At 37.8% G+C, this 24,089-nt stretch overlaps 1 non-coding gene across 1 annotated transcript; it reads right to left on the bottom strand.

Moving 5' to 3' along the window:
- Positions 1-23,402: 23,402 nt before the first annotated feature.
- Positions 23,403-23,509, bottom strand: LOC136231601 (small nucleolar RNA R71). Its single transcript, XR_010689974.1, has one exon. It is a non-coding gene; the product is annotated as a small nucleolar RNA R71 (small nucleolar RNA).
- Positions 23,510-24,089: the final 580 nt, after the last annotated feature.

Consider the following 24,089-nt stretch of genomic DNA (forward strand, 5'->3'; position numbering starts at 1 on the left):
GTGGAATGTAATGCCTTTTGGTTTGAAAAATGCCCCTTCTGAATTCCAAAGAATTATGAATGACATTTTCAATGATTATTCAAAATTCTGTATTGTGTACATCGATGATGTTCTTATCTTTTCAAATTCTATTCAAGAACATTTCAAACACCTTAAAACCTTTTTCTATGTTGTTAAGAAAAATGGTTTGGTTGTGTCAAAATCGAAAATTTCCTTGTTCCAAACTCGCATCAGGTTCTTAGGACACTACATATCCAAAGGAACTATCACACCAATTGAAAGATCCCTTCAATTTGCACAAAAATTTCCCGATAGGATTCTTGATAAAAATCAATTACAGAGGTTTTTAGGAAGCCTTAATTATGTTCTTGATTTTTGTCCCAATATCAACAGAATGGCTAAGCCATTACATGATAGACTCAAGAAGAATCCTGTCCCATGGACTGAAGAGCATACTGCTCTTGTTAGAAAAATCAAACAACAGGTCTTAGAGATTCCTTGTCTTCATCTAGCTGATCCTTCCCTACCTAAGGTTGTAGAAACAGATGCCTCGGACCTAGGTTATGGTGGAATTCTTAAACAAGTTTCCGAGGGTAAAGAACACATAGTTCAATACACCTCTGGACATTGGAATGAATGCCAAAGAAATTACTCAACAATTAAAAAAGAAATTTTGAGTATTGTTTTATGTATAAACAAATTTCAAAGTGATTTACTAAATCAAAAATTTCTTTTAAGAATTGATTGCAAAAGTGCAAAAGAAGTTTTACAAAAGGATGTTAAAAACCTTGCATCAAAACAGATTTTTGCACGATGGCAAGCAATTTTAAGCATTTATGATTTTGATATTGAGTTTATAAAAGGAGATACAAATTCCATTCCTGACTTCCTAACCCGTGAATTCCTTCAAAATTCCAGCCATGCCGAAGAAAAATAAAGGAAAAGAAATCACTGGGAGAGATTCCACAATCACTGGGAGAGATTCCAACAAAAATTCTGATGAAGATTCAAAAATAAAAACATGGAGAGATGCCGCTCTAAAGAAAGAATCAACTCTTGAAGATACCAACCAATCAGGTTTGGACCCTAAAATCCAAAAATGGTTGGCAGAAACATTTGCAAAATCCCCGGAGCTTCAACAAGCTCTAGTCAAGTATCAGACTCCAAAAGAAGAGATTCCAATTGTTCAAAAACCTGAGAAAGGAGAATCTTCTTCAACAAAAGCCCTTTCTCATGAAATTTCTAAAAATGTTTTAAGTTCCCAAATCTCAACTTCCCAAAAATATTTTCATGATACCCAAAAAACAATCTCCAATTCCAATTTTCAAAATTCCCAAGTGGCTTTCACACATGTTGTCCCTTCTCCAATTCCTTCAACTTTTCCAAGTGATTTTATTGTCAAGAATTCATTTCAAAATGTTCTTTCTGTAGAAAAAGGCTTTTATCATGAAGATCCTCAAGTTTCAATTGAAAAAGCTTTTGGTAAAAATTGGTTTTTCAAATCATGGGACTTAAACAAGACTTCACGATATTATGAAATGATTCTTACTGTCACAAATTCTGCTTCTTTCAAACACTTTTACTGGAAATCTGAACACTCAGACCCAGCATATTCCACAGTAAAAATTCACAAGGTTATTTCTCCGATAGACTGGAAACACCCACTGTCTGAACCTGTGTATTTTCCTGTGGAATACAAAGAAGAAGAATTTTATGAGACTCCTTTTAATTACTGGAATACCAACAGGCCTGGTGGAATGCCCTCCTGATTAATAATGTTGGGAGAAAACATTCTTGGCTTATCTTTTTTGATACCGCTTGTAATCCAGAAAAATTTCCTCTTTGGTTCCAACAATGGTGGGAACATTGGGGTTGCGTTGAGCAAATCCTCCAAGACAGAATTCTTACTTGTTACAAAAAATTTAAGGCGGGTTACAAACCCAGTGAGGAGGAAAAAAGGTTCTCTCCCTTGGCTTTATTTTGCATGAAATTTAACTTTGCTTGGGTAGGTGCTTCGAAGGTACAATATGCAGAAAATTATAGAAATTCACTGATTCAAAGGAGATTTCTAGTAAGATGGTGGGACAAATTCAAGATTCCTCCTAGTCTCACTGTTGAGAAAATGGATATATGGTTGAAAAATCCTACTAGAAAATCTGGAGAAATACAGTTCACTGAGAATCGATTCCTTCCACTTTCCAAACAAATACCTGAAAAAACCATTTCTTTGGGACAAGCACAATTTTTGGCCGAGAAATCCCACTTAGCCTCAAAATTAGCTGCAGCAAAAACCCCTGAAGAGATGACTGCTTTGTTCAGAAAATACCTTCCCCAATCCCAGTCAGACTCGGACCAGGATGAACCAGCAATTAACTTGAGTGATAATGATTCCGACTATGATCACTTTAGCATGTTTGGTAATTCTGGTTTCTAAAAAAAAAAAAATAAAAAAAAATAAAAAAAAAATAAAAAAAATAAAAAATAAAAAATAAAAAAGATCCCGCTAAGTTACCTTAAATGGTACTTAGGCAAAACTTAAGGGACAATTACTCCCCAAAATCCAAATTTTGAAGATTGCAGATTTTGAAGATTCCAAAGATTGAAGATTTTTGAAGATTTCTGAAGATTTTTGAAGATTCCAGAAAACTGTGTTCCAATGAAATTATTTGAAGATTCCAACACGTGACCACTGACAATTTTGCAGACAGACATTGCAGCTGGCATGTGGATATACTGTACCAGTACTATTCACAAAGACAAAATTGCCCTTGGTTACTATTCATGATTCCAAAAATACCCCTGGTTACTATTTATGATTCCAAAAATGCCCTTTGGTTTGCCTATATAAGGAGGTACCCTCCAACACTACATCCATCCAATTCCATACATCCATTTTCAAGCATTCATTCTACTCTCCATACACCTTCTCTCTCCTTCCAACACTCTCTCTCTTCTCTCCATCATCTCTTCCACTTCCATCCCTACCTTCTACCTTCATCCATATACACCACCTTCCTCCTTCATCCATATACACCACCTTCCTCTTTCATCCATATACACCACATTTTCCACCCCAAACCTTAAATTTCTCTCTTGTAATCAATTTCAAGAATAATTTGTAATTCCTTTTACGAAGGAAGTTGTATCTCCAGTTTTTGATTCCAAATTTGTAAGTTTTTGATGGTTGGCTACGCCACCTACTTTTAATAAATTTCATATTTCAAGTTTATTTATCTAGATCCTTTCAAATTTTGTGGGATCCCTTACAAAAGTATGCAAGCTTATGGTCTATGATCATAAGTAGACAGAAACTGGGGGACGCTCAAGTTTGAAAGTTACTATTTTGTTTATTTCATTTTCTTACCTATATATATATATATATATATATATATATATATATATATATATATATTTATCTATTAGTATTATATTAAATATATATACATATATATCTATATTTATATTTCATTTCAATATTCTCATCATCATTTTTGTCTTTTCCTGTTTTTTTTCATATCTATATCAAAATCATAAATGCTTAAAATTGCTTGCCATCGTGCAAAAATCTGTTTTGATGCAAGGTTTTTAACATCCTTTTGTAAAACTTCTTTTGCACTTTTGCAATCAATTCTTAAAAGAAATTTTTGATTTAGTAAATCACTTTGAAATTTGTTTATACATAAAACAATACTCAAAATTTCTTTTTTAATTGTTGAGTAATTTCTTTGGCATTCATTCCAATGTCCAGAGGTGTATTGAACTATGTGTTCTTTACCCTCGGAAACTTGTTTAAGAATTCCACTATAACCTAGGTCCGAGGCATCTGTTTCTACAACCTTAGGTAGGGAAGGATCAGCTAGATGAAGACAAGGAATCTCTAAGACCTGTTGTTTGATTTTTCTAACAAGAGCAGTATGCTCTTCAGTCCATGGGACAGGATTCTTCTTGAGTCTATCATGTAATGGCTTAGCCATTCTGTTGATATTGGGACAAAAATCAAGAACATAATTAAGGCTTCCTAAAAACCTCTGTAATTGATTTTTATCAAGAATCCTATTGGGAAATTTTTGTGCAAATTGAAGGGATCTTTCAATTGGTGTGATAGTTCCTTTGGATATGTAGTGTCTTAAGAACCTGATGCGAGTTTGGAACAAGGAAATTTTCGATTTTGACACAACCAAACCATTTTTCTTAACAACATAGAAAAAGGTTTTAAGGTGTTTGAAATGTTCTTGAATAGAATTTGAAAAGATAAGAACATCATCGATGTACACAATACAGAATTTTGAATAATCATTGAAAATGTCATTCATAATTCTTTGGAATTCAGAAGGGGCATTTTTCAAACCAAAAGGCATTACATTCCACTCATACTGACCAAAAGGAACAGTAAAAGCAGTTTTGTACCTATGAGATTTTGAAATTTGAATTTGCCAAAATCCTGATTTCATGTCAAATTTCGAAAAAACATAAGCAGAATGAAGTTTTTGCAAAAGATCTTTTTTATTTGGAATAGGGTACCTAATCCATCTCAACGCCTTATTCAAAGGTTTGTAATTTATTACTAACCTAGGCGTTCCTCTCTCTATTTCAGAATTTTTATTGACATAAAATGCAGCACAACTCCAAGGGGACCTTGATTTTGAAATTAGACCCTTTTGTTCTAATTCCTGAATTTCTTTTCTACAGTATTGCTCAAGTTCTTGGTTCATTTGAATTGGCCTAGCCTTGGTTGGAATTTGTTTCTCATCAAAATCAATTTCGTAAGGCAAGTCAACAATATGTTGTTTTCTGTCCCAAAAGGCAGTTGGAAGATCAGAACAAATTTCTTTTTCAATCAAGTTTTGAAATTCAGAAATTTTCCGTTGGATTGAAGGATTATTTATCTGTTCTTCAAACCGTTTGAAAACAACATCTTTTTGAAGAGATTGAAGATGGTAAGTTTTCCCTTTGATTAAAACATTTAAGGAATTTTCATGAATCGAACAAGCTTTGATTAAATCGAGATTCCTTGTTTGAGGTTTTTCGATAAATTCAAAATTTAATTTTCCATTTTCTGTTCTTGAGGAAATTGAATCTGCTTTCACCTTATAAGGAGTAATCAGATTCATGAAAGGAGTTCCCAAAATGACACTGTGTTGAATAGCACTGACAGAAACGAACCAAGTTTTTAGGAGAATATCATTATTTAAAATCGAGGCTTCCGTTTTTGAATCAACAATCAATTTGGAATTATTTGCAGCAGAAAGCCTTTCATTTGTTTTCTCTAAAAACTCTTTTGGAACAATTCCTGATTTTATACAATTTAAATCAGCACCAGTGTCAAAAAGTGCGATGGTATCGATTTGGAAATCTTTTGAAAAAACAAGAGTTATTTTGATAACATATTTTCGGGTAGTGATTTCCCGTAAAACAAAGAGAAAATCAGTTGGAATCTTTTCAACATTTTGAACATTTTGAATTTCATGGGAAGAGGTTTGACCAATCTCAGTTTCTTCAGGAAAATCAGAAGAATCAGAGGTATCTTGAAGAAGTTTCGAAATTAATTCAGAATCCTTTCTTTGCTTTTCTTTAAGTTCTCTAAGCTCAGATTTTATTTCCTTGATTTCCTTTTGTAGTTCTTGAATGCTTGTTTTTTCATTTAAGATGGGTTTTTTCCTTTTATTTAGAATTTTGGTGAGATCGTAGGCTCCTTTACTGGTATTGGGTAAAATGGAAGTTTTCTCTACCTTTTGCTGTTGTTGTGTGAGATAGTAATCCCACCAACCTTTCAGTTGCCCTGAAAATCCTGCTATGAGGAGTTCAGCAACTGTCCTATCCTGGGTACCAGGTTGAGTCTTATAAGCATTGGCAGCCATGGTCATCTGTTGTAGAAGACCAAGAATTTCATACTCAGAGAGTCCATCTATGTTCCAATCATAGACAGAGGTGGCATTGAAACGAGATTGAGATAAAGGTTTAGCTGTATTGATATCAGGGGCAGGGATGATTTGCAAACGGTCTTGTGGAATCCTAGACCAATGAAGTTTATTAATTTCAGGAGTGACTTCTTGGAATTGTTCAATGAGACTTTCAGTTTCAGAGTCTTGAGTTATGACATTAACTTTACTGGCCGAATGGGGAGGAGTATCAGGGATAATTTGAGCGGAATCTTGGTTGGAGTTGGTACTCGTAGGAGTCATCCTACTTAATTGATCACGAATGGCTTTAATGTATTCAGATTTGCTATCTTGGATATTTTTTGAACTTTGATTTGTCATTTGATATGGTTTAAAAATGGGATTTTGGATCTTAGGTTTGGTAATGGGTTTGGAGGAATCAAAAACTATAGGTTGTTTATCAAGGTGTTTTTCTATCCTATCTAGTTGTCTTCCTATTGTATTCAAATTTGTATTGGTATAGTTATTTTGGAGAATTATATTTTTAACATTGGTTTTGTCATCATTACTGGGTGTCTTATAAGGAATCGCTTCTACCTTTTGGTTATTGTGATCTAGCCTTATACCCCTAAGTGGTGGATGAGTCGATTGAACTTTCCTATTATCTAACATTTCCCACTCAGGTGCCTTATTTCTAAGGGTAATTGGGCTAACACAATTTCTAAAAGGATAATCAATGGAATTTTTTGAAGCATAAATTTCAAACCAATCAAAAAACAAAATATGAACTTGATTTTGATTTACAAATTCATAAAATTCATTTTGAATTGCTTTTCTGGAATCCATAAAATTTTTAAAAAACCATGACCTTTTTTCAATGTTATTTTCTGAATAAAAGTCATCATGAAGAAGTTGTTTGTTGATATTAAATTCTCTTGAAATCACATTCAATTCATTAAAAACATTTTCTGTGACGGCTGAAAACGTTGGGCTTGTAGGCAAGTCCGTTTCAGGAATGTGAGATTGATCATGTTGGTTTTGGGTATTATGGGTCTCCTCAATACGAGCTTGAGTTCCAGAACTCTTTGCTCTATTAGGATTGTCATAAACTACCCTGGGTATCACTGAGGTGAAATTTACACCTCTTAAAATAGAATCGGGAATCTCAGAAGTTGAATGTCTTGCCATATTTGAGTATGGAAAATTTATAACAGATGGCAAATTAGTAACTCTTCCTAGGTCTATGGTATCTGAGACCGAGGAATTATCTGAATATCTACTACTGGTAGAATGTCGATGGAATGAAAGTTTAACTTTCCCATCTTGGTACTGAGTTATATGTTTCAACTCGGAGTTTGGTTTGGGAGTCTCTAATGGTCTAACTGGTCGAGGTTCATTTACCCCTTCCAATATCCATTCTTCAGGAAGCGTAACTTCCTTCCAAAGTATAGATCTGGGTATCACAATGTTTGACTTGGTTAAGTCTGTTTGTAGAAGGATGGTTTCACCCTTCTTACTATGGAATTTTACCTTAGTAGCAAAGGCGGACATCATGGCTTTATAGTGAATTCTATAGACTAAAGCAACTGGAATTGACCCTTCAAGCATTCTATAATTGTGAGTTTTGATTTGTAAAACCAAAGACTTCAAAATATTTTTATCATTTAAGGAGATAGTAAAATTGGGATAACATTCAAAAGATATTGGACCTGTACAGAGACTAGACTCTACGGAACTTAATAGGGAATCGCCAAAGTTCGTGAATCTAGCATCTCTTAGGATGGCAAGGATGGAGGTATCTAGTCCTTCTTTGGTCAAAGGTTTAATTCCGACTTGGATTAAACCTATATCGATATATTTAAAAAATTTATCCCGATGTTTTTTCAAAGACTGTTGAGAAAGTAGATTTATTGTTTCAAAAGGTTTTGTTAACTGAAGGTCTCTTTCTTCAGTCTTAATTGTAAAATTTGTTTTGAAAAAATGGAATTTAGAAGTTTCATAAATTTCATCCTTTCCTTTCTTTGGAATTTGCCAATTATCTATTGATTTTTGAAAATCTTCTATTACTATTTCTTCACTGTTTATTATTTTCTTGGAATCAGAAGAAGTGGTTGATACAGAATTTGTAGAGGTAGTTCTACAGAAAAATGCATCCATTTTAAAAAGATTGTTTGCAATAATAAATTATTTTCCTTACAATCCAAAGCACTTTCTAGGTTTCACAGCCTTTCCACTGGCTTACTACCCAGACACAAGCTTAGGCAAAAACACTCAGGAAAATAAATTATTCTTACAAAAGATCTTTCCAAAATAAACACGAATTTTCTATAAATATACCCCCCCAGGCTCTGATACCAGACACGCCCACGGATCCAAGGGGTCTAATAAACAACACGGAAATATTAGTAGACTATATTCTAAAAACCAATAAATAGAAAAAACAAAGATAATAATGGGAATATGAAAAAAAACAGGAAAAGACAAAAATGATGATGAGAATATTGAAATGAAATATAAATATAGATATATAATATATAATATAATATATAGATAATATGTATATAATATATATATATATGTAATATATATATATATATATATATATATATATATATAATATAATATATAATATATATATAATATAATATATGTATATATATTTAATATAATACTAATAGATAAATATATATATATATATATATATATATAGGTAAGAAAATGAAATAAACAAAATAGTAACTTTCAAACTTGAGCGTCCCCCAGTTTCTGTCTACTTATGATCATAGACCATAAGCTTGCATACTTTTGTAAGGGATCCCACAAAATTTGAAAGGATCTAGATAAATAAACTTGAAATATGAAATTTATTAAAAGTAGGTGGCGTAGCCAACCATCAAAAACTTACAAATTTGGAATCAAAAACTGGAGATACAACTTCCTTCGTAAAAGGAATTACAAATTATTCTTGAAATTGATTACAAGAGAGAAATTTAAGGTTTGGGGTGGAAAATGTGGTGTATATGGATGAAAGAGGAAGGTGGTGTATATGGATGAAGGAGGAAGGTGGTGTATATGGATGAAGGTAGAAGGTAGGGATGGAAGTGGAAGAGATGATGGAGAGAAGAGAGAGAGTGTTGGAAGGAGAGAGAAGGTGTATGGAGAGTAGAATGAATGCTTGAAAATGGATGTATGGAATTGGATGGATGTAGTGTTGGAGGGTACCTCCTTATATAGGCAAACCAAAGGGCATTTTTGGAATCATAAATAGTAACCAGGGGTATTTTTGGAATCATGAATAGTAACCAAGGGCAATTTTGTCTTTGTGAATAGTACTGGTACAGTATATCCACATGCCAGCTGCAATGTCTGTCTGCAAAATTGTCAGTGGTCACGTGTTGGAATCTTCAAATAATTTCATTGGAACACAGTTTTCTGGAATCTTCAAAAATCTTCAAAAATCTTCAATCTTTGGAATCTTCAAAATCTGCAATCTTCAAAATTTGGATTTTGGGGAGTAATTGTCCCTTAAGTTTTGCCTAAGTACCATTTAAGGTAACTTAGCGGGATCTTTTTTATTTTATTTTTTTTATTTATTTATTTTTTTTTATTATTTTTTTTTTTTTTAGAAACCAGAATTACCAAACATGATAAAGTGATCATAGTCGGAATCATTATCACTCAAGTTAATTGCTGGTTCATCCTGGTCCGAGTCTGACTGGGATTGGGGAAGGTATTTTCTGAACAAAGCAGTCATCTCTTCAGGGGTTTTTGCTGCAGCTAATTTTGAGGCTAAGTGGGATTTCTCGGCCAAAAATTGTGCTTGTCCCAAAGAAATGGTTTTTTCAGGTATTTGTTTGGAAAGTGGAAGGAATCGATTCTCAGTGAACTGTATTTCTCCAGATTTTCTAGTAGGATTTTTCAACCATATATCCATTTTCTCAACAGTGAGACTAGGAGGAATCTTGAATTTGTCCCACCATCTTACTAGAAATCTCCTTTGAATCAGTGAATTTCTATAATTTTCTGCATATTGTACCTTCGAAGCACCTACCCAAGCAAAGTTAAATTTCATGCAAAATAAAGCCAAGGGAGAGAACCTTTTTTCCTCCTCACTGGGTTTGTAACCCGCCTTAAATTTTTTGTAACAAGTAAGAATTCTGTCTTGGAGGATTTGCTCAACGCAACCCCAATGTTCCCACCATTGTTGGAACCAAAGAGGAAATTTTTCTGGATTACAAGCGGTATCAAAAAAGATAAGCCAAGAATGTTTTCTCCCAACATTATTAATCAGGAGGGCATTCCACCAGGCCTGTTGGTATTCCCAGTAATTAAAAGGAGTCTCATAAAATTCTTCTTCTTTGTATTCCACAGGAAAATACACAGGTTCAGACAGTGGGTGTTTCCAGTCTATCGGAGAAATAACCTTGTGAATTTTTACTGTGGAATATGCTGGGTCTGAGTGTTCAGATTTCCAGTAAAAGTGTTTGAAAGAAGCAGAATTTGTGACAGTAAGAATCATTTCATAATATCGTGAAGTCTTGTTTAAGTCCCATGATTTGAAAAACCAATTTTTACCAAAAGCTTTTTCAATTGAAACTTGAGGATCTCCATGATAAAAGCCTTTTTCTACAGAAAGAACATTTTGAAATGAATTCTTGACAATAAAATCACTTGGAAAAGTTGAAGGAATTGGAGAAGGGACAACATGTGTGAAAGCCACTTGGGAATTTTGAAAATTGGAATTGGAGATTGTTTTTTGGGTATCATGAAAATATTTTTGGGAAGTTGAGATTTGGGAACTTAAAACATTTTTAGAAATTTCATGAGAAAGGGCTTTTGTTGAAGAAGATTCTCCTTTCTCAGGTTTTTGAACAATTGGAATCTCTTCTTTTGGAGTCTGATACTTGACTAGAGCTTGTTGAAGCTCCGGGGATTTTGCAAATGTTTCTGCCAACCATTTTTGGATTTTAGGGTCCAAACCTGATTGGTTGGGAAGATCTGCTGATGCAATCACATCTTGACATGAATTTTCTTGTTTCTTACAATACAAATACAAATGCAAGAAAAGACTTAATGCAACTTATACTTGAGAAAGTTCAATTAAGAAGGACTAAAAGCTTTCACCAAATCATTTAAAGCAATTGGTAGACTATATCTGATTATTCAATTAAATGGAAGAAATTAGAATTCGACATGGTAACTCAAAAGCATCTTAATTTAATGGAAGAAATTAGAAATCAATTAAATGTAAGAAACTCAAAAGCATTCAATTAGAATTAAGAATCAGAAAGCACTGCAGAATTAAAATTACCTGTGCGAATTGCGAACAACAATTGAAGAAAGGAGGACGAAGAAGAAGAAGCGCAGAACTGAACTGAATGGCAGCCGCAGGGTGAGGGTTTAGTTCTCTCAAGATCGCTCTCAACAGTGGGTAAAATTAGGGCTTCAAAGTAACAATCTCTAATATAAGGGGAGACAAAATAGTTGTAACTAAAGGGATGAGATGGACAAATATTAAATTTAAGGAGGTCAATTAAGATTATTTTAATTTTGTAATATATAATATTATATATAATTCAAAATAAAAAAAAAAAAATTGCCCCCTTCTCTTGGTTGCAGCGTCGGCAATTAGTACGGACCACTTAAACCAAGTTTAGGAGGCTAAATGGTCACTTAAGGTCGGATTAGTGGCCGAACATTACATTTTAAGTAAATTTTGAAGTTAATGAGCCAATTTATATAAATTTTTTTTTTTTTGAAAACAATTTATATAAATTTGAGAGGCTAATAAAATATCTCCAAACTTTATAGAGTCAATGATTTTGGGGACAAGGGAACCGGCCAAGCTTCCGGTCCGATTATACTACTTAAGAGTCAATATTATTGACCCTATTGGAACCGGGGAACTCGGCGAACCAATTCCACCTCGGTTTCTATTAAAAAAAATTAATAAAATTCAACTTGATTTTGTTAATTTCCCAATTTAGACTATAAATTAAAAGAAAATTCACAACAGTGTATAAACTAAAATTAAGAAATTGAGCCTACATCTAAAAATTAAATAACAATTCACAATATATAAATTAATTAATTTTATTTTTATTTTTTTTGGTTTAAATTTTAATTTTAAGTTTACCACTTGTGTAATAACATCAAATCTACATCTTATTCAGCGTGATATATAATTTATGTAGATGATTCCAACTCAATTTATTGCAAGCATAAATGTTACTGTATCATTGTTTTAACATGTGAATTGACATATATATTATCACCTAAATAATTGCTTAATTGTTTTATTTTAGAAGAATAGTAATATGCTAATCATTTTACACATGCTAAATCGAGTTTGAATTATACATACAATTGGTTTATCCAATAAAAGATTAATGTGTTAAAGAAAATAATTGATCAAAAGTATCCATTCAAAAAAACAGAACTTAATGTATTAAAAAAAATAATTAATCAAGAACTTAATATATTTACTTAAATTAATTTTTTTAAGCTATCAAAGGCTCACGTATATTAATTTTCAAAAGATGTCAAATTAGTGAAAGCTTGATATTTTTTAACAAAAGAAGAAAAAGTAAAAAAGATATCAAATCAAACTATCTATGGCGATAACCTAGCTGCCGCCATCTGTCAATCTGCTGCCTCTCCTCACCGCTGAACATGGCTGTGGAATCGCCGGCCGTTGATGACTACCTTGATAACTTCTTCAGCATTGGAGTTCTCTTCAATCCAAAACAGAGATTTGCCACGAATCCTCTGATTAATGAGACAAGAAGCCCTAGGGGTTCAGATGCTCGGCGCTCTTATGCACGGGCGGTCTCTCGTAATCTGACTGGTGTCCCGCCATCCTCTGCGACAGTCTCTGAGATTGGTGGCCTGAAATCGGTTCGAATTTCTCAGGCAGCTTATGATAAAAGGGCCTTGCTCTGCTCCTTTTCGCTAATTGAGCGATTGATTCTGAGCAAGGGTGACACCCCATGGAAAGTTGGAAAGCTGAAGGAATCTCTACAGGCTATCTGGGGACTGAAGGAAGAATGGAGGCTGATCTCCATTGGACGGGGATTTTTTAATGTAGTGCTCGGGTCCCAAGAGGCCAGGAATCAAGTTCTCGGGAAAGGAACTATCAATGTCAAACCAGGTACGTTTCGCTTACAGCCCTGGGTTCCGGATTTCGATCCCTATGCAGAGAAAACAACAAACGCTCAGGTTTGGGTGCGTTTGTACTCTCTGCCCTGGGAATATTGGGATCCCCAAATTCTGTCTGATATTGCTACTGGTATTGGAGGTTTAATTCGTCTGGATAAGGCCACTACGGAGGGAGATTTTGGCCATTTTGCTCGATTGCTGATTGATGTTGACCTCAACACTGACCTTCCGGTGAAACTTGGCATTGAACGGGCTGGTAAACAAATATGGATTGATGTTGTTTATGAACGGTTACCGAGCTTCTGCAAAGTCTGCTCAAATATAGGGCATTTATCATATGAATGTCGCAAAAACATTGAACCGGTGGATACCAAGAAAGCAGAGAAGACCCGTTGCAGCAGGCAGGGGCCATGATCTCGGTTCAGTTGGCGAATAGAAGAATCTTAGATGATCTAGTTAGTAATCCAGAGAAAGTTACAGCCAGTCCGCGAGAGATGGACTTGATGCAAGGCAGTCCGCAAAGGCAAGAGGGTTTGTTAGAAGAATTTGATCGCCCTCCTTCCCCAAGTATCAACAACATTGATCAAAAAGCTCTGGGCTTTGACGATCAAACTCAGGGTTCTGCTAAACAGGTTTCTGAACATCAATTGCAGGGTGCGGATGGAAAAACACAGGGCTCTGACTTAGAATCGGGTTTTGGGTCTAACACCAAGACTTGGGCGGACTTGGCTGAGGATGAGGAAAGTAGTTGGAGCACTGTGAGTAAGAAAAAACCTAGAGAGCGGATAATGACTAATACAGAGAACCTACCAGCTCGTTCCAAACGAGCTAGTAAGCCCCCGGTAAGATTTAAATGATTTTGCTCTTCTGGAATTGCAGGGGAATCCTAAATAGAGTTACCCAAAATTACCTCTTCAATTTATGTTCTTTAAATAAACCTAACTTTCTTTGCCTGGCGGAACCTATGGTTGGTTTTGATTCAGTTCCTGGGAGATTTTGGTCTAGTCTTGGTCTTTCGTTAATTGCTGTTAACTGTCGGGGTTTGCCTTCTCTTTGGGTTCTCGCCAACGCTCATTTTCAGTCTGCTTTAGTTGTAAATCTTCATGAGTGATGCACCTCACGGTGTTCGGTACCGCAAGGCTCACTAAAGGATAAGTGTACCCCGTCGTTATCAAGTAATAAAATTCTGGAAAAGTCCAGGTATTGTCCACAGGATTTATTTCTGCAAGTATCGAGCTACTTGGTTTCAGGTGTTATCTAGGCTTTGGGGATTTTGAGTTGGTTTTTCTTAAGTTAATCTACTCCTAGGTTGAATTATACTACTCCTAGCTAAGTTATCTGATTCTAATTAAGTTATTCTACGCCTAATTAAGTTACTCTACCCCTAATTAAGTTAAACTACTCCTAAGTGATCTTTTACCAATGCAATTATCTGAAGGAACATGAAGGGATACGATGATAATGAAAATATATTGTTTAAGCAATTGAATTTAAACCTAATCAGAGTCACTTGTGTCCGAGGCGATTAACCCTACATATCCTCCTGAGGTCCCTAGTTCGTGATTCCCTTGTAAGGCTGAAACTAGCTCTAAGGCTCAGCAATTTGGGCTTAATCTTCTATAGGGTCGTCAATCCTATAGGCACTGACTAGGTCAGATTCAGCTCGCAATATGTGCCAACTTAATTTTGGGATTATCGAATGAGTTAAACCAATCAGACAAAGCGTAAGACAAAGATTAAAGCAATTAAACAATTGAATAAACAAAAACTATAATATATATCAAAGATGGAAGTATTGTCACGAAGATACAATAAGCCTAGGATTCATAACATGGATCAGATGCTAGACAGAATAAAAAAGAAGAAAAATCCCTTTCAGGGAACCTGTCTACCAATGCAGGCGTCTTCCTAGGACTTAAGGATGGAGCTTGAGCAACCCTCGGTGAACAGAGCTTCGGAGGTGTCTTCAATGGAGGTTTGAAGGATATGGAGGAGGTGGAGAGGATTTCTCAAGGTGAAAGCTAAGGAAATTACAAAGATAAAAGGTATCTAATTTACATTGGAAAAATCCTATTTATAGGCGCGGCTCAGGCCCTTTTCTTGACTTATTTCGTGTCCTTATGCAGGTAGGAAGTCGTGGGACCGGTCGTGGAGTCATGGGGGCGGAATTGGTCTTTTTGACCAATTCTTGCAGGTCTGCTCGCCGAGCAGGCACTGCTCGTCGCGAGCAGGCTCCCTGCTCGCCCGAGCAGGCCTCTAGGGGCCTGCTCGGCGAGCAGGCATAGCCTGCTCGATGAGCTGGCCTACGAAGGCCAGCTCGCCGCGAGCTGGCCTAAATAGGCCAGTTCGTCAAGCAGTCTTGCCCGGCACGCCTCTACGCGGTCGTTGAATGCCAAAAGTGTGTTTTTTCGCCCGAACGTATCCCTGCGCATGCACAAAAACTCCAGATAGCATTAGTCCAAAGGCCAAATTGACCCGCCAATCGCTTATTTTGAGCAAACGCTTCGTTTGGTGCGACTTTTGATGGATCAATTAGCCTCAAAAGATAACGGAATTATAATATGCATGCCATTTTGGCCGTATTTGCCTAAATTGATCATAAAACGGGCCTAAACAACGAAAAGTAAATAAAACATTTCCAATTTCTAACTAACTCACACAAAAGCATTTAAATGCGAGAATTGCTCGCTTATTAACTAAATAACGCTAAAAACTGTCCTAAAACCATACCCAAAGATAGGGGTTTTGACCCCTATCAATGAGCAGTACATCTCATTACATATTCAGAATCTTGCTTTGCATATGTGCGTGGTTTATGGTAGTGTTTGGTCCAATCGCATGGTCATGATGTTTGATATCATTATTGATCAAATGAATACCCGGCCTGGACAATGGATACTTATTGGGGACTTTAACTCACTCTTGGGGGCTCATGAGAAAACTGGAAGGGCTCCGGGAACTAGGCCCTGCAGGGAATTTGTCAATTTCATTGATGAGGGCTCTCTGATTGATTGTCAGGCCAGCGGCGCCTTTTACACTTGGTCCAATGGTCGGTCGGGTCAGGCTAGATTGGAAAGCCGTCTTGATAGAGTGCTTCTTTCTTCGGACTTCAGAGATTTATGGAGTAGCTACTGCAGCATTGCGTTGTCCAGGCATCACTCGGATCATAGTCCATTGCTTTTCAAATTCTCAAACGATTCTCGACGCCCTGTGCGCTTCAGATTCCAAGCTATATGGACTCATCACTCTGGGCTTCGAGAGCTGATCAGGAACTTCTAGACTTCTGAGCATCTGGCTCTTCCTCCTATGCAGCTCTTGGTGACTAAATTAAGAAAGCTTCGACCCATCCTTCGTCATTGGAACGGAGAGGTCTTTGGTGATTTCAACAGGGATATTGCCTTGGCTGAGGGTAGAATTGGTCAGGTTCAGCGGGAGATTGTGGACCAGGGACACTCGTCTGAGCTTCAGCAAAGGGAATTTCGGGCTCATGCTGATCTGGATGAGTTTTTGCGAAGGAAAGAAACTTACCTCCGGGAAAAAAGTCGAATTAATTGGTTAAAAGGCGGGGACAGAAATAGTGCTTTCTTTCATAGAGTGGCTACAATTCGGTCAGCTTCAGCTGGAATCTCTGCATTGAGAATTGACAACAATGTGGTGACTGACCCTCATCAAATAGGATTGCATATCGCTTCCTTTTATGAGACTCTTTTCAAGAATGAATCTCCCTTGAATAATTTGAGCATTATTCATGATATTGTCCCTAGCTTGGTTAGTGACGCTGAGAATACTAAGCTGACCAGTTGTCCGGACTATCATGAGGTTAGGAAAGCTGTGTTTGCAATGGATAGTAACAGCTCCCCGGGTCCCGATGGCTTCACTGGCATCTTTTATCAGACATTTTGGGAGATAGTGGGTGCGGATGTTGTTGAGATGGTTAGAAGTTTCTTCCTTTCTGGTATCATCTTCCCTGGTGTCTGCTCTAGTATCATGACTCTAATCCCTAAGGTGGAAGGAGCTATTTCTCTGGATCATTACAGACCGATAGCTATGAGTAACTTTAGTTACAAAATTATTGCTAAAATCTTGGCTGGCAGGTTGGCTGTGGTGGTGGCTCGGATTGTTTCAGAAAACCAGTTCGGTTTCATCCCTGGTAGGAGCATTCATCAGTGTATTGCTTTAGCTTCGGAAGGAACGAATTCTCTTCGCAAAAAATCCTTTGGTGGCAACATGGCAATTAAAGTTGACATTCGTAAGGCGTTTGATACCCTAGATTGGAATTTTTTGCTTACTGTTTTGGAGGCTTTTGGGTTCTCCCTACAATTTCGAGACTGGATCTTAAATATTCTATCAGCAGCTAGAATTTCTATTTTAAACAATGGCTCTGTCAATGGCTATTTCAGTTGCTCTAGAGGCGTCAGGCAAGGGGACCCGCTCGCTCCGATCCTTTTTAGGTTAGCGGAAGATTTCCTTAGTAGATGGATTAGCACTCTAAGTGAGAATGGTCAATTAGATCTGATGCTTTATTCGAGCTCCACGGCTTTCCCTACTCACTTGCTATATGCGGATGACATTCTTCTGTTTTGCAGGGCTTCCGGTCGAAATCTTCACAGGCTTAACAGTGTATTTGAAACTTATAGCTCTTTATCGGGGCAGAAAGTGAATTGGCAAAAATCAAATCTATTTCTGATCCCCTCGGTCTCTCCTAGGCGTGGAAATCTCTTGGCTGAAATCATGGGTATTACTCGAGGTTCTATCCCCTTCAGCTATTTGGGGGTCCCACTGTTCTTTGGTGCCCCTAAGAGCAGACATCTATCGGCCTTGGCAGATAAGATTATGGCGAAGTTTAGTAGATGGAAAGGTAGTTGCCTATCTATGGCTAGGAGGGTGGCCTTGGTGAACTCGGTAATTACTGGGAGCTTTATGCATTCCTTTATTGTGTATAAGTGGCCTGTGGCGCTAATTTCACGTCTAAAACGTTGTATGCAAAACTTTGTTTGGACCGGGTCTATCTCGAATAGGAAGCTGGTCACTGTGCCCTGGAAGCTCTGCTGTAAGAAGCTTGCAGAGGGAGGTCTAGGGATCAAAGATTTAATATCATTGAACAGAGCTCTAATGGGTAAACTAGCTTGGGGTTTGATCCAGGATACATCTTTGTGTTTCCGAATCTTAAGAACCAGGTTTATCAGCAGGGTGGGGCGACCTAGGAAGTGGATTTTCAATTCCTCAATTTGGACGTCTATCAGATTGATTTACTGTATCATTTGTGATAACTGCTTTTGGTGGATTGGTGCTTCTTTAAGCTTGAGTTTCTGGTTTGACACATGGATTGAGCCGCCGGTGGCTGTTCAAATGGGCTTATCTGCTTCACAGTGTAGGGGTCGAACTGAACTTGTGGATGACTATTTTCAGGGCAACCGTTGGAATCTGCCGGAGTTGAATGAAGATGTCTGGCTCAGAATTCAGGAGATCAAATGAGGGTCTGACCCTGGTGATATTTGCATCTGGAAACCGGCGGTTGGTGGAATTTTATCAGTTAAGCTCTTATACGCTTGGTTGCGTCTGCCGGCAGAGGCGAAAGTTTGGTGTCGTTTCATTTGGAATGCGTCGATTCCCCCGGCTCATTCGATCACTTGCTGGTGTGCCTTACTTGGCTATCTTCCAACTTTTGATCAGCTCAGGAAGCGCGGTTGTATTCTGGTTTCTCGCTGCCCCTTGTGCCAGCAGGACAGTGAGACAATAAATCATCTTTTCCTAAGCTGTTGTGTTGCGCAACAAATTTGGACTGGTGTTGCATCGTTATTTGGCTGTCGGTTACCTATGACATCCTCTCTTCAGGAACTGGTGGAATTTGATGTTGCATTTCGCTTCAGTTCTCAAGTCTCTGAGCTATGGGCTTCGGCTATGGTTTCCTGCGTTTGGACGATTTGGTTCACTCGTAATCAGATAATCTTTGAAGGAGAAAATCTGAACATCTTGTTGGTATTTAGGCGGATTTGGCGTGGCATGAAAGATTCGTCTGGCTTGGGTCGGGGTAAGATTTGGAACTCGGCTGCTGAACTCCATGTTCTCAATGAATTAGGGGTTGAAAGACGTTCTCCTCGAGCTCTTAAGATTATCTCGGTCTGCTGGCAGAGGCCGCCGGCTTCTTGGGTCAAATTAAACACGGATGCTTCGGTGGCAAGGGGTCGAGCTGGTTGCGGAGGGGTGATCAGGTCGGCTGTTGGACTATGGATAGGTGGCTTTGCGTATCCGCTGGACTGCCAGTCTGTGCCGCTGGCCGAGTTATCTGCTGCAATTAAAGCAGTTAGTCTGGCTATTGATCGGGGGTGGTCGAATATTTGGTTGGAGAGCGATTCAGCATATGTTGTGCATATTTTCAGCAGTAAATCACGAGATGTTCCATGGAAGATTCGTCAGGAGTGGCTCAAATGCATCCAGCTAATGCATTCTATTCGTCTGACTGTATCTCATGTTTTCAGAGAAGGGAATGCTGTTGCAGATATTCTTGCTAACTTTGGTAGATCAGCACCGAGCTACAGCTGGTGGGACTTGGTCCCGGCTTTTTGTTGTTCGGCTTTACTTAGGGATATTAGGGGAGGTCCTAATTTTCGCTTCTCCTAATCCTTGTATTTAAATATTTCTTTATTCTTTCATTTTTGTTTTTCCTTGAGCTTTTAATAAAGGGTTCGGGGGTTCTGCGTGGGGGTGTCAGCCTAGCTGGGATGTCCATTGCTACCCTCGGTAACCAGCCTTGAATCAAAAAAAAAAATATTAATTTTCAAAAAAAAAAGCTCACATATATTAAAATAAAATGCAGCATATATACACCAGTAATAATTTTTTAATAAATGAATAATAATTAATACCATAATATTTGTAAACTAAAACATCTAAAGTGTATATACCCGAAAAGTTCATATTTACCAAGACAATCAAACTGGTAAACAAGATTCATAAACAAAACAAACACCAAGTTCTTGAAAATCCAAATTCAAAAGCTTTCACTACAAAAAAAATGTCTATTACGACATTTGTTTAACGATGCTTTTTGAGATGTGTCTTTATATTTTAAAATTTAGCCATGTTTTTCTATTTGTGTTGGTCGGTACTGTCACTTAACGATAATTTTTAGTATATGTTGGTATTTTTAGAAAAGTAAAGACGCTTTAAAAAAAGCATCGCAATTTTTTTAAAATTAAAGACGGTTTAAAATTTGCATCGTAAAAAAATGTCCTGATATTTTTTTATTTAAATATAGTTTTATTTTTTATCCCTATTTAATATTTAGCCATGCTTTTTAATTTGGGTCAACTTGCATAATAATTTAATGACGTTTTTAATTCTTATGATGGAATTTGTAAAAGGTTGATAACAACCCAAATTATTCTTGAATACGTAATAAGGGAAAGTTAATAGAAATAATGACAAACCATTATTCCTTCTAAAAGAGATATTTATGTATGATTAATGTGGAATTAATGATAATTAATGCAGGATTAATGCAGGGGCGAATATGTAAATAATGAGGAAAATGAAGGAGTCTCTACATTATGCCACACCACGTGGACCATGGCGAGATACGCCATAACGAGATACGCCCGATGAGAGCGAGTAGTGGAGACCCGCCATAGCTCTGAAGGAGAGCGTACATACGCCTTGATAGATCTAAGAATACCAAAAGGCGCCTTTATTGCCATCCATGAATGGGAATAAATACAATTAAATGGCAATTAATAGCCATTAAAGGGGAATAAAGACTTGATTGTACGAATACTCCAACTCTGAGGGTTTCAAGGATAAATGTTGGGATTAATGGAGAATTGATAGCAATTAAAGATAAGTAATGACATGACTGTTCATCTACATCTCCATAATATCCAAATATCATACATGGGGAAAAAGGATAATTAGACAAAGAATGAAGGATCTGCCATCAATACTCTTATGGATAAGGATCCACCGACGGATCTATGGATTCCTCAACACACCTCAAAGGGTCAATCGCCTTGGGAGACCCGCCGTCAAACCTCGATACGCCCAAGGAACGGCAAAGCCTATTCCCAATAAAGGCAACTAATAACCCATTAATGAGCTAACGGCCATACTTGAATAAGATCAGTAACCGCCATTAATGAGGCATTAATGGAGACTTTCTAGTTACCAAGAGTTACAACTACATGAGTATAAATAGCTTGCACCCCAAGCTATTGAGGTACTGATAGCTCCCATGTATATAAGGATTTTAGGATCATTTGGGGTCGTTTTTGCCTTATTTCTGCTTAACCGCATACCAATCTGTTATCTTTTAGCTAGAAGTAATGATTTCCGTTACTTACGGCATTCTCTGTATTTTCAGGTGCTTTTTAGGACGTTTTGAGCATTTCAGGACATTTCAAGGGCCACCAGATCAACTGCTGGAAGCAAGGACCGAAACAGATGCATCCAAGAGGGGTTCGTGGACTTTCCAGCACCTGTCTTATCGAGACAGTGCCTGTCTCGACGAGACAGGCCCGCGACTCGCCGAGACACTGTTAGTCTCGACGAGACGAGGCGGCCCGGCGGTTTCCAGAAGAGGCCATCGCGTGGTGTCTCGACGAGATGACCAGTGTCTCGTTGAGACACCAACTTGTCTCACCGAGACACGTCAGGTCTCGACGAGACGAGACGCTAGGATCATTTTCCCAGCGCCTTCTCACCTCTAGGGCGCGGATTTTGCCCAAAATAATGCCCAAAATACCCCTGAAGCACCTGCTGCTATAAATAGAACATGATGCCTCCTTTATGGGGGTTACTTCTTCTTTTTATTTTTCTCTAGCGGCATTGTTAAATTTTTCTTCTTCTTCTTTCTTGCTTGGAGAGGAATGGAGAGTTTTAAAGATCGTAGTTGTTGATTTGAAGATTGGGAAGGAGAGTTCTCTCGATATTTGTAATCAGAATCAGACAAATCGGGTTTTAGATTTCTAAACTCATAACTCTGTCTTTTACTTTTTGCTTCTTAAGTCAATATGCTTCATATTGATGATTTATGTTTCTGCAAGTTGTTTAGTTTGACCATGAACTAACCCCCATCCAATCTGGGATGGGGATGGAATTGATTGTGTGACCTAGAATGGTAGAGATTTGGGTTTATGGGAGTTATTCCCGATTGATCAGATTATTCGAGCTTAATGCCTCAAATTGTCAGACTTAGGAGTGGATGTTAGAATGAGAATCGATGATAATCAACTAACCTGAAATTAAGAACAACAAGCTCTTCGAAGTTGACAAGTTTAGGATGGTGGATAGGTGATCCCTGACCAAGGAATCGCTTATCCGGAACCGGAATGATCTAACCTCGCTAGAGACCACTAGGAGTGCGGATTTGTGGCTGGGCTACAGCTCTAGCCTTGATCACTATTGAACCTTACCTTTTGCATGACCTAGGATTTGCAATAACCAAGGTTGAGCGAAAGGACCACTTAAGATTGACAGACTTAAAGTGGTAAATTCTGTGATTACCGTCAATTATCATTAGGATATAAACCTGAATCCTGTAAGCCATACTAGGGAGCCAATCAAGGGGAACCCTCATCCCGGATTGCTTCATCAATTATACTGTTTCCTCTCACAGTAAGTTTCTTTTATGTGAAGTTTTAAAACAGTTTGTTCATTAATTCTCAGACATTTACACAACATCCTGAACAATTGCTAGTCTTTGTTAGCTGAATAATTAATTGTGACAACTAGTCCTTGTGGTTCGATCTCGTGCTTAAGCATTGTACTACTTGTTGAGATAGGATTCACTTCTCCTGTTTATCGCTATACACTTTAGCAGCATCAAGTTTTTGGCGCCATTGCCGGGGACTAATTTAGTTTACAATTACTTCATTCATCTCGAAGCTTAAACAATTGTTTGGGATTTTTCCAACCGAGGACTGATAATCAGTCGTACTCTTATCTGATTTCATAAGCTGAAACTGTTCTTGCAGGTGCTGAGTTGAGAAAACAATGGCCGAAGATATGTCCGTGATGGAGCTGCTTAAGGCGAGACGGTCAACAAGCACCTCCGGTATCCTAGAGCCGTCAATAACAGCAGCATCATTCAAAATCAGACCAGCGATGATCCAGATGATCCAGAGCTCGGGGCAGTTCAAGGGGGATTACTACGAAGATCCCAATTCACACCTTGACAAATTCGTAGAATATTGCAGCACTTTCAAGTGCGAGGGAGTGACATCTGAGCAAATCTACTAGAAGTTATTCAGATTTTCTTTAAAAGAAGAAGCTGCAGAATGGTTACATTCAGTGGAGCCAGGCTCTCTCACCGGCTGGGATAATACAGTATCAGCTTTCCTAGCAAAGTATTTCCCCCTATCAAAGACTGCCCAATTCAGAAGCGAAATTGCATCGTTTAAGCAGTCCGAGAGTGAGAACCTGCATCTAGCTTGGGAGAGATTCCAGAGATTGTTGAGAAGGTGCCCCCACCATGATTACCAGTGGTACCAGCTTGTTGATATGTTCTACTCAGGAATATCTCCTGTCAACTGCGCTTTTCTAGATACAGCGGCAGGAGGGAATCTGTTCAACAAAACCGCACTACAGGCTTATAATCTGGTGAAAGAATTGGCCGAACGGAGTGCATGTTGGCAAGATGCAAAGCCGCCTCAGAGCAGGGCCACTACATCAGAGGAGTGCAGTGGGGTGTTGCAAAAATCCAACCCTCAGATAACAGCACTCGCGGAAAAGGTAGCTCTGCTGGGAAGTCTTTTGAGCTCACCAGAGGCAGTAGCAAAGTGTGAGGTTTGCAGCGGAGGGCACAATAGTGTGGCATGTCCAGTGGTGCTCGAACAGATCATCTATTCAAGGCAGGACGAGCAGAGGAGGTCTAGTTCTACATTCAACCTGGAGAGAGACATGGACGCCCTAAGAGAAAGTGTGAGCACAGTAGAGAGAAGATTGGCAAACAATGAAGCATTCTATCAAAGACTTCAGAAGCAAGTGAGTAAGATGGCAGAAGAGGAAGCACGGGCAATCACGCTCAGGAGTGGAACACAGGTCAAAGGACCAACGTTC

The sequence above is a fragment of the Euphorbia lathyris genome, chromosome 5 (assembly GCF_963576675.1).
Source record: "Euphorbia lathyris chromosome 5, ddEupLath1.1, whole genome shotgun sequence".
NCBI classification, from domain to species: Eukaryota; Viridiplantae; Streptophyta; class Magnoliopsida; order Malpighiales; family Euphorbiaceae; genus Euphorbia; species Euphorbia lathyris.